Raw genomic sequence first — 12,397 nt, forward strand, 5'->3', positions numbered from 1 at the left:
CCAGAGTTATACTGGAGTCAGACAGGAGTTACAACCAGAGTTATACTGGAGTCAGACAGGAGTTACACCAGAGTTATACTGGAGTCAGACAGGAGTTACACCAGAGTTATACTGGAGTCAGACAGGAGTTACACCAGAGTTATACTGGAGTCAGACAGGAGTTACACCAGAGTTATACTGGAGTCAGACAGGAGTTACACCAGAGTTATACTGGAGTCAGACAGGAGTTACACCAGAGTTATACTGGAGTCAGACAGGAGTTACACCAGAGTTATACTGGAGTCAGACAGGAGTTACACCAGAGTTATACTGGAGTCAGACAGGAGTTACACCAGAGTTATACTGGAGTCAGACAGGAGTTACACCAGAGTTATACTGGAGTCAGACAGGAGTTACACCAGAGTTATACTGGAGTCAGACAGGAGTTACACCAGAGTTATACTGGAGTCAGACAGGAGTTACACCAGAGTTATACTGGAGTCAGACAGGAGTTACACCAGAGTTATACTGGAGTCAGACAGGAGTTACACCAGAGTTATACTGGAGTCAGACAGGAGTTACACCAGAGTTATACTGGAGTCAGACAGGAGTTACACCAGAGTTATACTGGAGTCAGACCGGAGCTACACCACAGTTATGCTCGAGTCTAGACAGGAGTTACACCAGTAACACTGGAGTCAGACAGGAGTCAGACAGGAGTCAGACAGGAGTCAGACAGGAGTCAGACAAGAGCCATACAAGAGTCAGACAGGAGTCAGACTGGAGTCAGAAAGGAAAAAGACAATAAGAGACGAGTCGGACAGCATCAATGAGTAATGAATCGTACCTGAGAGGGGTAGCGGGACGGGTCCACCTGTCCTTTCCTCCCCGCTGACACGCACTCATACAGCAGCTGCTTCAGAGTCTCCTTCATCTCAGCAGACAGCTCACCCAGCCACACCTGGAAAACACACACGTTATTAAGGAGCGATATAATTGAGGCGTGTGTAATAATCGAGTTGTGTGTCTAACCCCTGCCCTTTGACCTCTCCAATCTCCCTACCTCTACGCTGTTGGAGATACGTATGAGGTTGCTGAGGGCCACCACCTCTCCCTCGAGAGAACGCATGGCCACGATGTGCTGGCAGTCCCCGTCAAAGTCCACACTGTCGATGCCTACAGGGAACACAGTTATATCCGCTGTCATCACAGACACGAGTTTCACCAGGGGACAGCTTCTTTAGTTGTTACTTTAGTTGACCTTGGGATTTGGGTGTGAGCTTGTGTGGGTGTGTGTGTAGGTTTGTACCTGCAAACAGCTTCTTGAGGTGTGACTGTATCACGGTGGGGTTGGTGGCCTGGCCCAGAATCTCCAGCAGGTCATCATCTCCAATGAAGTAGAACCGCGGGAAGGCAGAGCGCTTCTCCTAGAGGACAGACACTTCTACACTGAGTGTACAAAAACATTAAGAACACCTGCTATTTCCATGACAGCCTGACCAGGTGAATCCAGGTGAAAGCTATGATCCCTTATTGATGTTACTTGTTAAATCCTCTTCAACCAGTGTAGATGAAGGGGAAGACACAGGTTAAAGAAGGAGTTTTAAGCCTTGAGACAATTGAGACATGGATTGTGTCTGTGTGCCTTTGATTTAAGTGCCTTTGAACGGGGTATGGTAGTAGGTGCCAGGCACACCGGTTTGAGTCAAGAACTGCAACGCTGCTGGGTTTTTCACGTTCAACAGTTTCTTGTGTGTAATAAGAATGGTCCACCACCCAAAGAACATCCAGCCAACTTAAAACAACTGTGGGAAACAGAGTCAACATGGGCCAGCATCCCTGTGGAACGCTTTCAACACCCTGTAGAGTCCATGCCCAACGAATTGAGGCTGTTCTGAGGGGAAAAGGGGGTGGAACTCAATATTAGGAAGGTGTTAATGTTTTGCACACTCAGTGTATGTTTCATTTTTCTATGATTAGTGAGGACGTATAACATCCATCTTTGGTCTTGTACTGACTGACGAATCAATTGAAGTACAGATGTACTGATCTCTGGTTGGTGGTTGATCGTTCAGTACCTCTAGGAACTCGTTGAGTGATTTCTGGCAACGCTGGAGCTGGTCTAAGATGGTAATGAGGAGTTTCTGATGCCAGCCCGAGAGCTCAGAGACGTCACCCTGTTGTCTCTCTGGACATCAGCCAAAATGGACCTGACAAACACACACAGCTTAGAAACACACACAGTACAACATGGACAATGGACCTGACAAACACACACAGCTTAGAAACACACACAGTACAACATGGACAATGGACCTGACAAACACACACAGCTTAGAAACACACACAGTACAACATGGACAATGGACCTGACAAACACACACAGCTTAGAAACACACACAGTACAACATGGACAATGGACCAGAAAGAAACCAGAGCCACACACACAGTACAACATGGACAATGGACCAGAAAGAAACCAGAGCCACACACACAGTACAACATGGACAATGGACCAGAAAGAAACCAGAGCCACACACACAGTACAACATGGACAATGGACCAGAAAGAAACCAGAGCCACACACACAGTACAACATGGACAATGGACCAGAAAGAAACCAGAGCCACACACACAGTACAACATGGACAATGGACCAGAAAGAAACCAGAGCCACACACACAGTACAACATGGACAATGGACCTGACAAACACACACAGCTTAGAAACACACAGTACAACATGGACAATGGACCTGACAAACACACACAGCTTAGAAACACACACAGTACAACATGGACAATGGACCAGAAAGACACCAGAGCCACACACAGTACAACATGGACAATGGACCAGAAAGAAACCAGAGCCACACACACAGTACAACATGGACAATGGACCAGGAAAGAAACCAGAGCCACACACACAGTACAACATGGACAATGGACCAGAAAGAAACCAGAGCCACACACACAGTACAACATGGACAATGGACCAGAAAGAAACCAGAGCCACACACACAGTACAACATGGACAATGGACCAGAAAGAAACCAGAGCCACACACACAGTACAACATGGACAATGGACCAGAAAGAAACCAGAGCCACACACACAGTACAACATGGACAATGGACCAGAAAGAAACCAGAGCCAAACACACACAGTACAACATGGACAATGGACCAGAAAGACACCAGAGCCACACACACAGTACAACATGGACAATGGACCAGAAAGAAACCAGAGCCACATGGACAATGGACCAGAAAGAAACCAGAGCCACACACACAGTACAACATGGACAATGGACCAGAAAGACACCAGAGCCACACACACAGTACAACATGGACAAAGGACCAGAAAGAAACCAGAGCCACATGGACAATGGACCAGAAAGAAACCAGAGCCACACACACAGTACAACATGGACAATGGACCAGAAAGACACCAGAGCCACACACACAGTACAACGGACCAGAAAGACACCAGAGCCACACACACAGGGAGGGAACGGCGTACCTGAAGTCCTCGTCAACCCGTTTGAAACGGGCTTGTTCCCGGGGCAGAGCCCCCCGTCCGAAGATGGGCTCCAGGTAGACCCAGCGCCTCTGGATGGCATTCAGACTGACCAGGTACTCATCTAGATCAGACAGACGCACCTCCCACAGACTGACCTGGACACACACGGTAACACTCGGTAAAGCAGCTACTTTTAAAGATGCTGTGCTTTCAGTTGTGAGTAAGTCTAAAGACTCACCTTGTCCTGGAAGCCACGGTAGTATGGAGAGTCCTTCAGAGACTGCAGCAGGCAGCGGTTATCACCAACCTGTGTGGGACGAGATGAGGTTCGTCTGTCCGGTAGTGAGTGAGTGTGTTTTTTGGTAGTGTGTGTGTGTGTGTGTGTGTGTGTGTGTGTGTGTGTGTGTGTGTGTGTGTGTGTGTGTGTGTGTGTGTGTGTGTGTGTGTGTGTTTTTGGTAGTGAGTGTGTCCCTGTAATGTGTGTGTGTCCGGTAGTGAGTGTGTCTGGTAGTGTGTGTGTGTATGTCAGCAGTCTACTGCATCAACTATTGTATTGTCCCTTACCTGGTTGACCATGTCCTTCCAGTCCTTGATGAGTGTGAGTGTGTGTCCGGTGCTGTCTGTATACTCAGTGAGGGTGAAGGCAGCTCCAGCCCCCACAGGTCCAGCTCCCTGAGAGCCTCTCTGATGGTCACCTCCGCCTGGGCCCTGCTGTTCAGGTCCTTGAGCTCCAGGGCTCGGTCTGTGATGGTGTCAGACACACTGAGGAGATCCCAGAAGGTCAGTCTCTCCAGGGTGGTGCCTTTAGGAAGACCCAACAGTCTGAACAGATCCAACCAGTGGTCCTGGGATAGGTGCTCCTCGCACGTACTTTAACACCGGAACCAGACTCTACAAACACATACAGAACACACCTTAACACCAGAACCAGACTCTACAAACACACACAGAACACACCAGAACCAGACTCTACAAACACACACAGAACACACCTTAATAACACCAGAACCAGACTCTACAAACACACAGAACACACCAGATCCAGACTCTACAAACACACACAGAACACACCAAAACCAGACTCGACAAACATACCAGAACCAGACTCTACAAACACACACAGAACACAACAGAACCAGACTCTACAAACGCACACAGAACACACCAGAACCAGACTCTACAAACACACACAGAACACACCAGAACCAGACTCTACAAACACACACAGAACACACCAGAACTAGACTCTACAAACACACACAGAACACACCTTAATAACACCAGAACCAGACTCTACAAACATACCAGAACCAGACTCTACAAACACATACAAAACACACCAGAACCAGACTCTACAAACACACACAGAACACACCAGAACCAGACTCTACAAACACACACAGAACACACCAGAACCAGACTCTACAAACACACACAGAACACACCAGAACCAGACTCTACAAACACACATAGAACACACCGGAATCAGACTCTACAAACACACACAGAACACACTGGAATCAGACTCTACAAACACACACAGAACACACCGGAATCAGACTCTACAAACACACACAGAACACACTGGAATCAGACTCTACAAACACACACAGAACACACCAGAACCAGACTCTACAAACACACACAGAACACACCAGAACCAGACTCGACAAACATACCAGAACCAGACTCTACAAACACACACAGAACACACCAGAACCAGACTCGACAAACATACCAGAACCAGACTCTACAAACACACACAGAACACAACAGAACCAGACTCTACAAACGCACACAGAACACACCAGAACCAGACTCTACAAACACACACAGAACACACCAGAACCAGACTCTACAAACACACACAGAACACACCAGAACTAGACTCTACAAACACACACAGAACACACCTTAATAACACCAGAACCAGACTCTACAAACATACCAGAACCAGACTCTACAAACACATACAAAACACACCAGAACCAGACTCTACAAACACACACAGAACACACCAGAACCAGACTCTACAAACACACACAGAACACACCAGAACCAGACTCTACAAACACACACAGAACACACCAGAACCAGACTCTACAAACACACATAGAACACACCGGAATCAGACTCTACAAACACACACAGAACACACTGGAATCAGACTCTACAAACACACACAGAACACACCGGAATCAGACTCTACAAACACACACAGAACACACTGGAATCAGACTCTACAAACACACACAGAACACACCGGAATCAGACTCTACAAACACACACAGAACACACTGGAATCAGACTCTACAAACACACACAGAACACACCAGAACCAGACTTCTACAAACACACACAGAACACACCAGAACCAGACTCGACAAACATACCAGAACCAGACTCTACAAACACACACAGAACACACCAGAACCAGACTCTACAAACACACACAGAACACACCTTAACCAGACTCTACAAACACACACAGAACACACCGAGAACCAGACTCTACAAACACACACAGAACACACTGGAACCAGACTCTACAAACACCACAGAACACACTCTCTCTCCCCTCCCTCCCTCCCTCCCTCACCTTGTACTTGTCAACTTCTCTCTGTAGTTTGACAGACATGCTGGTGTGCTGCTCAAGCTTCCTCAGTCTGTCCTGCCACGCAAACAGGAACTCCTCAAACACGTAGGTCTTACTTCCTGCAAAACACACACACACTGTTTATTCAACCACTCAGCCAGCGAAGGCAAAACGCGGTAGAAATGACCAAATCAAATCTAAACCCAAACCTTCCCTGACACCTATCTGATGTCAGACTCCTAACCTGAATGTGATCCAGTCCTCCTTGGCCTTCTCCTGGAAGCCCTCCTGCCAGTCCTCATACAGAGACCACATCTGTCCATACTCCTCCATGTCTCGGATGGTCTCCTCCGCCAGGGAGAAGTCTGGAGCCTCCAGCTCAAAGTGACGACAGTCCTCACTGAGAAGAGACACTCATTAGTACACAGAAAAACGGAATGATTGAAAGTACAGTTGACTTGCGTGTGTGTGTGTGTGTGTGTGTGTGTGTGTGTGTGTGTGTGTGTGTGTGTGTGTGTGTGCGCTGTGTATAACCTACAGCAGGCGTGTGTGTGTGTGTGTGTGTGTGTGTGTGTGTGTGTGTGTGTGTGTGTGTATAACCTACAGCAGCGTATGTGTGTGTGGTGTGTGTGTGTGTGTGTGTAACCTACAGCAGGCGTGTGTGTGTGTGTGTGTGTGTGTGTGTGTGTAACCTACAGCAGGCGTGTGTGTGTGTGTATGTGTAACCTACAGCAGGCGTGTGTGTGTGTATGTGTGTGTGTGTGTGTAACCTACAGCAGGCGTGTGCGTGTGTGTGTGTGTATGTGTGTGTAACCTACAGCAGGCGTGTGTGTGTATTTGTGTGTGTATGTGTGTGTGTGTGTGTGTAACCTACAGCAGGCGTGTGTGTGTGTGTGTGTGTGTGTGTGTGTGTGGTGTGTGTGTGTGTGTGTGTGTGTGTGTGTGTGTAACCTACAGCAGGCGTGTGTGTGTATTTGTGTGTGTATGTGTGTGTGTGTGTGTAACCTACAGCAGGCGTGTGCGTGTGTGTGTGTATGTGTGTGTAACCTACAGCAGGCGTGTGTGTGTATTTGTGTGTGTATGTGTGTGTGTGTGTGTGTAACCTACAGCAGGCGTGTGTGTGTGTGTGTGTGTGTGTGTGTGTGTGTAACCTACAGCAGGCGTGTGCGTGTGACCTCCAGCTCCTGGAACTCCTGTCTCTTGTCTCTGATGGTTTGGACAGAGGCCAGCAGGGCTGCCTGGTCTCCTGTCTCTATGACCTCGTCTCTGGGCTTCAGCTGATCCCAGCGAGCCCTGAACCTGTCCAGCTCCAGCCTGTAGGCCTGGACACGACTCTCAGCATGACTACGCATCACCTCGACCTAGAGGAGAGGGAGAAACCAGGGGGAAATGAGAGAAGGAGCATCTGTGTTTTTTGTCCAAGCGTGTTTGCAAAAGTGTGCGTGTGCGTTCTCTCGTGTGTGTGTGTGTGTGTACCTGCTCTTTGATCATCAGCTGGTGGCTCTCCATCATCATCTCTGGTTGTCACTTGGCCTGAGAGGACAAGTCCAGACCATATCTGCTACGGCCACTCAGCCAGACGATTCTTCTCATGCCGCCTGGAGCTGAGCCAGAATCTGCGCACGCCGCGCATTGCAATAGCGCTCAGACAACACTAAGATCTAGGAGTCTCTGATATGAGTAGAGTGATTGAAACACTGTAAGTAGAAGTGATTGTTGCTGTAGTGAAGTGATTTAAGAAGCTTGCTGTGGTAGAGTGATTGAAGCACTTGTGGTAAGTGATTGAAAGCACTTGTGGTGGGAGTGATTGAAAGCACTGTGGTAAAGTGATTGAAAGCACTGTGGTAGAAGTGATTAGAAAGCACTGTGGTAAAAGTGATTGAAAGCCTGTAAGTAAAATCGGCAAGCACTGTGTGGTAAAAGTGAATGATTAGAAGCACTGTGGTAGAAGTGAATGAAAGCCTGTAAATAAAGTGATTGAACTGTGGTAAAGTGATTGACTGGTAAAAGATTGACTGTGGTAGAAGTGATTGAAAGAACTGTGGTAGAAGTGATTTGAATATTAGGTCATGAACAGTTAAAAATCATATTTTTCATGAAAATTGCTGATATCTGAAAGAAACCAGATGAAAGTATGAAAAATGGCTGTTGCTTCTTCATTGATAACGTTTGATCACAAAGTTACTGGTCCTCTCCCCCATGTAAAACACTAAGATTCATTATTCAGGGGACAAGGTGAAGCATCACCTAAACTTTCATTATTTAAATAAGTACCATGTAACCAACATCGGAGAAATGTTATGTTATAAGTAATTGTTGCCATAGTAGATATTTCTACTCTACTGATGCAAATATGTGCATAGGTGTCAGCACACATAATTACAAATTGACCCTGTTCATCTATGGCAATGCATGTATGTTTCGCTTTCATCACCATCAGCGATTACTGGCAAGCTAAATATTCAATGACATACAGAACAAAAGGTCGATCGATTGTTCAAAGCAAGCGCGGTTGACAGAGTCAACACGCTCAGTCAATGCCGTGATCCGCATCACGGCGTGGGACATGCCAGGAAGCAGAATGCTGTTTTTTGTGCAGCATCATTGGTGCAATTTCAATGTTGTTTGAGTTGCTTTGTGCATCACCAAATTAGCTTGAGATGATTTACTGCAACACTGGTCAATGTATACTAATTACTTGACACACAGTAGATGTTTCGTTTATAAATATATGCTCCTGCCCCTCAGCTCGTCATTTCAAACTTCCTGGTACTTAGCCAAGAGAGAAAAAAGTCCTTCTCAGAATGACTGTTCAGGACCTTAAGTATTTTGAGTCCCTCCAGCAGCTGTACGTCTGGTTTGCGGGCTCTATCTGGCTGTGTCCCCAGCATTTGGCCTCTCCTATCTCATCAATACTCTCTGACGAGAGAGGACAATTGTCTCCATGGCCCCAGTCACAAAACTGTCTGTGATAGGGCATGGCCTGGAGGGGGAGAGGAAGTAAGAGAACAAGGAAAGGAAACAGAAAGAGGAAACATGTCACATACTGTCGTAAAGCCCCTGCACAAAACATGATTTTGCATGTACATTCAAGTGTAACCAGGCTTTACCTCTGTAAGGGACTTTCTGAGGGACATCAGCAGGGTGTCAAACAGTCTCTGGGTGAGGTCATCAATCACTGCCTTCACTGGCTCACAGTTCACTGATACAGTCAACCTTCTCCAGACTGAAAGAGGACAAAACGGTTTTACCACGACTGCAACAGATCACTGGTGCCATGTGGCCTGTGGGCGGCTGTGTACCTGGGCAGGCGTCCTGACTCCTTCCTCTGGCCTTCAAGGCCTTGAAGTTCCTCTCCCAGTCGTGGACAGACGATAGCTGCTTCTCCACCAACACGTCCATGTCAACCTGGCCCAGCACCACCCACTCCTACAGAGAGAACACAAAGATAGATATACGCTAGTATAGATCACACATCTCAAAGATTCAGAGTGCAGACATGCAGACATACAGTGGGGCAAAAAAGTATTTAGTCAGCCACCAATTGTGCAAGTTCTCCCACTTAATAAGATGACAGAGGCCTGTAATTATCATCATAGGTACACTTCAACTATGACAGACAAAATTAGAGAAAAAAATCCAGAAAAATCACATTGTAGGATTTTTAATTAATTTATTTGCAAATTATGGTGGAAAAGTAGGATTTGTAAGCCTTGAGACAAATGAGACATGGATTGTGTATGTGTGTCATTCAGAGGGTGAATGGGCAAGACAAAATATTTAAGTGCCTTTGAACGGGGTATGGTAGTAGGTGCCAGGCGCACCGGTTTGTGTCAAGAACTGCAACGCTGCTGGGTTTTCACACTCAACAGGTTCCTGTGTGTAATAAGAATGGTCCACCACCCAAAGGACATCAGTCAACTTGACACAACTGTGGGAAGCATTGGAGTCAACATGGGCCAGCATCCCTGTGGAATGCTTTCAACACCTTGTAGAGTCCATGCCCAACACCTTGTAGAGTCCATGCCCAACACCTTGTAGAGTCCATGCCCCGACAAACTGAGGAAGTTGAGGGCAAAGGGGGTACAAACTCAATATTAAAAAGGTGTTCCTAATGTTTTGAAAACTCACTGTACATTAGACATTACAAACACAGACATTACATACACAGACAGGCATTACAAACATTATACACACAGATAGACATTATACACAAACATACATTAAAAATGATAGACATTACAGACATGACATAAACAGAGACATTATAGACATTATATACACAGACAGACATTATATACACAGACAGATATTATCAGAGACAGAGACATTATATAACCAGACAGACATTATACACTGCTCAAAAAAATAAAGGGAACACTTAAACAACACAATGTAACTCCAAGTCAATCACACTTCTGTGAAATCAAACTGTCCACTTAGGAAGCAACACTGACAATAAACACTGACAATTGACAATAAATTTCACATGCTGTTGTGCAAATGGAATAGACAACAGGTGGAAATTATTGGTAATTAGGCAAGACACCCCCAATAAAGGAGTGGTTCTGCAGGTGGTGACCACAGACCACTTCTCAGTTCCTATGCTTTCTGGCTGACGGTCCTGGCGCTTGCTGGACTTTCTTGGGCGCCATGAAGCCTTCACAACAATTGAACCGCTCTCCTTAAAGTTCTTGATGATCCGATAAATGGTTGATTTAGGTGCAATCTTACTGGCAGCAATATCCTTGCCTGTGAAGCCCTTTTTGAGCAAAGCAATGATGACGGCACGTGTTTCCTTGCAAGTAGCCATGGATGACAGAGGAAGAACAATGATTCCAAGCACCACCCTCCTTTTGAAGCTTCCAGTCTGTTATTCTAACTCAAATCAGCATGACAGAGTGATCTCCAACCTTGTCCTTTTCGACACTCACACCTGTGTCAACAAGAGAATCCCTGACATGTTCACGGCTTTTGTGGCAGGGCTGAAATGCAGTGGAATCTTTTAAGGGGGGGATTAGGTTCATTTACATGGCGAAGAGGGACTTTGCAATTAATTGCAGTTCATCTGATCACTCTTCATAACATTCTGGAGTAAATGCAAATTGCCATCATACAAACTGAGGCAGCAGACTTTAAAAATTAATATTTGTGTCATTCTCAAAACCTTTGTCCACGACTGTATATAAACAGACAGATATTAGACATTATATACACAAACATACATTATATACACAGGCAGACATGATATAAACAGACAGATATTAGACATTATATACACAAACATACATTATATCAACAGACAGATATTATATACACAGACAGATATTATATCAACAGACAGATATTATATACACAAACAGATATTATATACACAAACAGATATTATATACACAAACATACATTATATCACACAGACAGATATTATATACACAGACAGATATTATATACACAGACAGACAGACATTATATACACAGACAGATATTATATACACAGACAGACAGACATTATATACACAGACAGACATTATATACACAGACAGATATTATATACACAGACAGACAGACATTATATACACAAACAGATATTATATACACAGACAGACATATACACAGACAGACATATACACAGACAGACATATACAGACAGATATATACACAGACAGACATATACACAGACAGACATATACACAGACAGACATTATATACACAGACAGACATTATATACACAGACAGACATTACAGACATTATATACACAGACAGACATTATATACACAGACAGACATTACAGACATTATATACACAGACACTACAGACATTATATATACAGATAGACGTGGTTCAGGTGGAGACTAGATAGACTTTGATTTGGCTTGACTTGGGTCTTCAACACATAAAGCCATTCAGTCAGTTTGTGTGTGTGTCTAATCTGGACCACATGTGTGTGTTGATTGAGTTTCTGTGCAGGAGGTGACAGAAACTGTGGTGAACCACATTACTTTCCTGAGTGGTAGAAAAGACAGAAGAAAGCTTTGCTTTTGGGGACAGGGGGTTTCCCTCCTAAAACCACAGGACGCATAAAAGGGCACTGAAAAGACTACCGCTGTACCACTAGTGTCAATAAAATAAACAAAACCATGCCAGAAATACAACAATTACCCCAAATGTATTCAAATCAAGGAGGTATTCTTTTTAAAAGACAGAATTCTGGTACATTAGTTAATGATGGATATTCCAATACAGTCTTTAACAGACACACACAAACCTTAAACTTGTCCTGAACGCCCAGCAGACGGCTGA

General features: G+C 45.2%; 1 pseudogene; it reads right to left on the reverse strand.

Moving 5' to 3' along the window:
- Nucleotides 1–826: 826 nt before the first annotated feature.
- Nucleotides 827–12,397, reverse strand: part of LOC135536064 (cytoplasmic dynein 2 heavy chain 1-like) — a 19,346-nt pseudogene continuing 7,775 nt past the window's right edge.

Source organism: Oncorhynchus masou, unplaced genomic scaffold (genome assembly GCF_036934945.1).
Source record: "Oncorhynchus masou masou isolate Uvic2021 unplaced genomic scaffold, UVic_Omas_1.1 unplaced_scaffold_5510, whole genome shotgun sequence".
Taxonomy (NCBI): Eukaryota; Metazoa; Chordata; class Actinopteri; order Salmoniformes; family Salmonidae; genus Oncorhynchus; species Oncorhynchus masou.